The sequence below is a fragment of the Cupressus sempervirens genome, chromosome 5 (assembly GCF_028749045.1).
Source record: "Cupressus sempervirens isolate cs-2001-9-10 chromosome 5, ASM2874904v1, whole genome shotgun sequence".
NCBI classification, from domain to species: Eukaryota; Viridiplantae; Streptophyta; class Pinopsida; order Cupressales; family Cupressaceae; genus Cupressus; species Cupressus sempervirens.
This window is the reverse complement of record NC_143122.1, coordinates 331,497,203-331,502,790: the sequence shown is the minus strand read 5'-3', so window position 1 is coordinate 331,502,790 and position 5,588 is coordinate 331,497,203. Positions and strand designations below refer to the sequence as shown.

Here is a 5,588-nt window from a genome sequence, read left to right as displayed (position 1 = left end):
CAATATACTTTTGATAACATAACTAAACATGCAATACATATATAATACTTGGTGCAATGGTAAACATACCAACACTATGAACCACCATGGAGGTAGTGGACAAACAAAAGAAAGTATTGCACAACGAAGAGCCTCATGTTGTAACATGTAATATAACTAATTCATATGTAAGAACACATCATATTTGTTAAAGAATAATCCTATATCCTTCAACCACTACAGTACCAAGTATTCTGTCAAACAATTTCAATATTCTTTAAAGCAATTTTCACTCCCTGTGATGAAAAGATGAAATCGCTGATGAATTGTTTTCACTTTGTCTTCTTTGATTTGATATCATGGAGACCTCCTGTAAACCCCACAAATTTGTAATTTTTTTACCAATGAAAAGAGCAATTTTTTATTTTCTGTTTTCAGCTCTGTTTTTCCAAGAATTATGTTTTTGTAGAGTGCTATACCAGAAATAACAAGATGACTTCCAAATATCTAAATTTCAATGCGCCAATTGAAAAGTTACTCCACTAATTTCAGGCATTAAACAATTCAAGGATTTTGTTTGTTGGGCCTATCATGTTTCGGTACGACATTCAGCATGTGAACCACATTCAACATGCATGTTCAAAGCAACTGATTCAAAGGGTAATTGTTTTGTAGCACTAGGGGATGAGGGTGAAATGTGTAATGAATCCATTTAGAAAGCCATTGAATATCCATTGAGTAGGGGTGTTGTCTTCTCAAGCTTTTGTTGTACATGTAAAGTAGTTCACAAGGGTGAAGTGCAAATTGTTTTAAGCGTAATATGGCTTCCTTAGATTCAGTTTAGGTAGTGGAGATCTTTATATTCCTTAACATTTAGTTATTGTTATGGATGGCCCACATATTTGTTTCTGTGTCCACTTGCACTATAATTTCTTTGCATGTGCATTACTACACGGGCCTTGAAGACTGATCTATTTTAGTCTTTTCTAGTATCTAGGTATTAAGTCTGATACTGGTCTGAATTCACGATCCTTGTCACTCTTTTGAAGTGTATCTTGCTTTAGATGAAAGCATATATACTTCATTAATGGAGGATTCTTAAATTCATAAAGTCCTTTTAGCCACTTGATTCTTGAAGAGCAGAGTACAAAGCCTTTACACCAAACTTCAACTAGTACTCTGGGGTGTTCCAATCTGCTAATTTCATTGGGCACACACTCTCACCCTATTCCATTAGTCCAATATGATATTAATCTCACCCTAGTCCATTAGTCCATTATGATATCAGAGTCTTGCATTCAACAAGTTTGGATTTCTGATAAGCTCAATGAGATCCTTTCAACTCCACCTATAGATTAGAAGACCCTGAAGGTTTTTTCCAACTCCACTAACCGACCAAATGCCCTTAATTCTTAAAACACAGAATTCTAATTTGAATTTTATAGGCTTTTAAGTTGAATTATTTAGGTCGAGACTCTCTCAGGTTGAAGCTTCTCAAACCACCATAAGTTGTGATTAGAAGAAGCGCAACATAGGTTTGCTTGAGAGGAAGCATCCATGGTAGATAGAAATATAGAGGCCATGGAAACAGAGACACCAACAGGCAATGGAAAGGCCTTAGAGTGTGGTGCAGAATTTGATTCAATACAGAACAGTGAATTGCAGGTGCAAGGATCTATAAAGCCACAGAAAGAATGGAACATGAGGGAGGCCTAGAATGCTTTTGTATGGCATAGAGGTTCTATTTTTGATGCCTAGCTCAATGTCATTTCTGCTCAGGTCTGTCATGGCTTTCCCTCATTTGCTTTAGATACTTCTTGTACTTGTATATATAAGATGGGATAAGACGAATGCTAAAGCTTTTTAGACCAAATGGTAAGCATACCTCATTAAACTAAATTTTCTTGCTTAAATGATTGCTTGTAGGGTTGTCTAGAGTACAATCAAATATGGGTATTGGGAAGGGGCTAAAATTGATATAATATGTAACCTTTTCTCGTTGATTTAACCTGTTTTGGCCTTGAAATGCCACTAGTATTAAGTTTTGTTTTGTAGAAACTAACTGTTTCAACTATATTATCAAGTTGGATCAGTGATTTTGACTTTGCCATACACTTTATCTCAAATGGGTTATGGTTTGGGCATCGGATTCTAGATTATTCATGGTACCTTTGGATGTTGGACTGTCTATCTCCTTAGATACCTCTATGCGAAGGCCTCCTCTCAAACCAAGACGACTAGACTACTTCACGAGAAACACATACTTTAGGTACATCATGATTGTTAGGGTTTAACTTTTTGCTATAAATATTGAAATTTAAACCCACCTGGCGAACTCTATATGAGACTATTGTGAATGGACTTATATTTGTTAGAATTGATGTGTCTTAAAGTCTAAAATATGTTGAATAATGAAATAGGGTTTTGATGGTTTTAGATTACAGTATTTCTATTCTCACTTCTCAACTGTATAAGTATTTTTTGGCAGTACCATGAAGTAATAGGTATAGTTGCTAGAAAATGGCTTGGACGCGTCGTATTTGGGTTCAATATGATAGCCCTTACTTTTGCCTGTGTGCTGCAATTGATCACATGTTCCAGGTATTCTCATAATGCTTCCCAATTTGTTCAAGGGTTTTAACAGGGATTAAGAGGAAGTCTTATCTGTTAGAGCTATCAGATTTTTTGCAATTCATTAGTATTATTAGTTTGTTTTCTAGAGTTGATATTGTGAACAATTTTTGTCATCAATATTGCAAATCCCAGTATATTGTCTTTAGGCCAGTCTGTCTTTTTGTTAGGTGTTGCTATTCTTGGTTCATGTGATGTCTTCCTTTTCTTACCCCCCTTTCATAGGATTCCTGGTCTGTAATCTATCTCGTTTCTCCTCATTTTCTTTTGGATGCGTCCTCATGTTGGATCACATATTGTGATCGAAAAGGTTGATGAGAAAAATTGTTCACACAATTAATCCAGAAAATAAACTAATAATTTATATCTGGGTTATGTATATAAGTTGAAAGTTGACTACACTGTTGCATAGCAGGGGAACCCAATAATCTATGCAAATTGTTGAGCTAGTTGTTCTTAATTGAATGTTTCAATATTACTTGCTCTTTCCTAAGATAGTTAAATAAATTGAGATACTATGTTCTTCATAATCATATGGCTTACTCTTAACATTCTATTGATGCAGTGATGTGTATTACATGAACTCTAACTGGAACAAGAGAGAATGTCTTTATTTATTTTGGTTTTTGGCAATACCAACTGTTATGTTACCATCTCCTCATAATTTCCATCTGGTGTCAATTCTAGGAATTGCCACAACCACACTGACATCAGCTTACATGATAGTTGCTGCCATTCAACATGGCCAGGTCAGTAAACAGGTCTAGGTTTAAGATTTTTAATGTCCTTTCTCTCCTGCATTCTGATGATGGATCATGTAGTATGATCTGAAACATCCATACTAAAATGTCTTTGTTTAAGTTTTCCTTCATCATCCAAGGAACTGGAAGCTTATTCCAAATGAAACTTGCACTTGTAGATTAAGAATGTAAAACACCAAGGTCCAAAGAGCATGGTGCATTTTTCTCAGGAGCTACAAACACTCTCTTTTGGCAGCCATGAATTGTGCAAGTGATTTCTGCGACCTATTTTTTCTTTTGTATTCCTTACAAATTTAATATTTCAAATTCTCTGAAATTGTATACCCAAAGTTGAAATAAAATCCCATACTGCTATGTTTCTACTTCTTAATAGGTTGTGCAAAGAAGGAAGGATGAAAGAAGCATGCAAGCTTTTGCGGGAAGCACTAAAAGAGGATATCATAACAGTTACATATGCTTATACGGTAGTAGTTGGTGATTTGTATAAGGAAGGCTGCATGGTTGAAGCTTTAGAACTTTGCAAAGAAATGCAGGTTGAAGGTGGTGTTCAAAATGTACTTTCTTACAATTTAGTTATTGATGGACTTTATACTGTTGGCCACCTGGTAGAAGCTTTCAGGTTATTTGATGCAATGGAGAGAAAAGGTGTTACTCCAACTCTTGTAACTTACTCTACTCTTATATGCAGTGTCTGTAAGGAAGGTTATTTGGAAGATGCAGACAAAATTTTCCAAAAATTGTTAGATAAGGGATTTGTTCCTGATGCTATTATTTATAATTCAATGATTAATGGATACTGCAAGCAAGTTAAAGTTGAAGAGGCTTCCAATTTTTTCTCTGAAATGCAAAACCATAATGTTTTGCCAGATGCTTTGACTTGTCATGCCATGATAAAAGGTCACTGTAAAAAATGTCAAGTGGAGGCAGCTCTAATATTATTTCATGAAATGGGGAGAAAGGGTATTGTTCCAAATGTTTTCAATTACAACAATATTATCCAAGGGCTTTGTCACAAGGGGAGAATGGAAGAAGCGAGCAAACTTCTGGAAGAAATGATTGACAAGAATTTACTTCTTGGTGTCCATACCCGCCATGGATTATGGTCTGAATATTGCAGAAGCTGGGGTTTCATTGAAACTAATAAGTTATTGGTTGAGCCTTCGGTTGAATATTCATTTGATGAATACATTAAAATCATTTGTCTTCAAGGAAAGATACTGGAAGCAAGAACTATGTTAAGAGAACTGGAGTTAAGGGATGCAACTTATAGCAATTCTTTGGAAATCGGTAGGTTGTTCAAGGATGAGATGGAAGGCAACATGACCTTATATCAGAACAGGTTGCTTTCTAAAATTATGAAAAAGGAATCTAATATACAAGCCGCAAAAGCAGCTATAAATGAAATTAAAAGGAATGGTTACTCCTCCGCTATGAAAATATATTTTATGGACTCAATTGGTAGGTTTTGTAGTGAAGGTAAAATGCACGATGCATTAAGAATCTATGGTGAAATGGTTGAGAAGGGCTTCTAGTACCAGACTTCAGTACTTACAGTGTTCTTATCAATTCGCTTTTTGCAAATAATAATCTACAAGAAGCAAATAAGATTATAACAGAGATGGTAGAACTGTTAAATAATTGAATAGGAAAGAATGTGGAAATCTGGAATTCACTTCAAGAAGGATATAATTGACAGAGGTTTTGTAAAATGTTTATCAGATTTTGAATCCTGTGTACATTGTAGAGGTTGCTCTATATGGCCTTAGTGGATCTATTATGGGAAAATATGGTCAGAAAGTTTGCATTCAGTTTAGAAAATAAGAGTTCAGGTGCTAAAGTTCAAGACTTCAGCTGTTGCCTCAGATCTAGTAAACAGGGGATTATGCAAGGCTTTTAACAGGTCTTCTACATGAGATTTGATGCTTCTTGATACCTTATTGAGCGGTTTGCAATTTTTTTGGGTTCAGCGATCAGATCCTAATTCAATACCGGAGAAAATATGGAAAATGGAGGTTTTGCACAGTACTTCTTCTCTGGGATGTCTCGGGTAAGACTTTATGTAGCTATGCAGAATAGCATTACCAAATGTATTGAAAATCTCTTGTAGTTCTAACAACAAAGTTTTGTAACATTTTTTATTTACATAAACATTGTAAAAATGATAAAAGAGTTTGCACTTCTTTCATATTCATAAATTTCATAAAATAAATCTGGTAA

At 35.0% G+C, this 5,588-nt stretch overlaps 2 pseudogenes; both read left to right on the top strand.

Moving 5' to 3' along the window:
• Window positions 1-1,350: 1,350 nt before the first annotated feature.
• Window positions 1,351-3,625, top strand: LOC149556034 (auxin transporter-like protein 1; annotated as a pseudogene).
• Window positions 3,626-3,724: 99 nt separating this feature from the next.
• On the top strand, window positions 3,725-5,013 carry LOC149556033 (uncharacterized; annotated as a pseudogene).
• The last annotated feature ends 575 nt before the right edge of the window (window positions 5,014-5,588 follow it).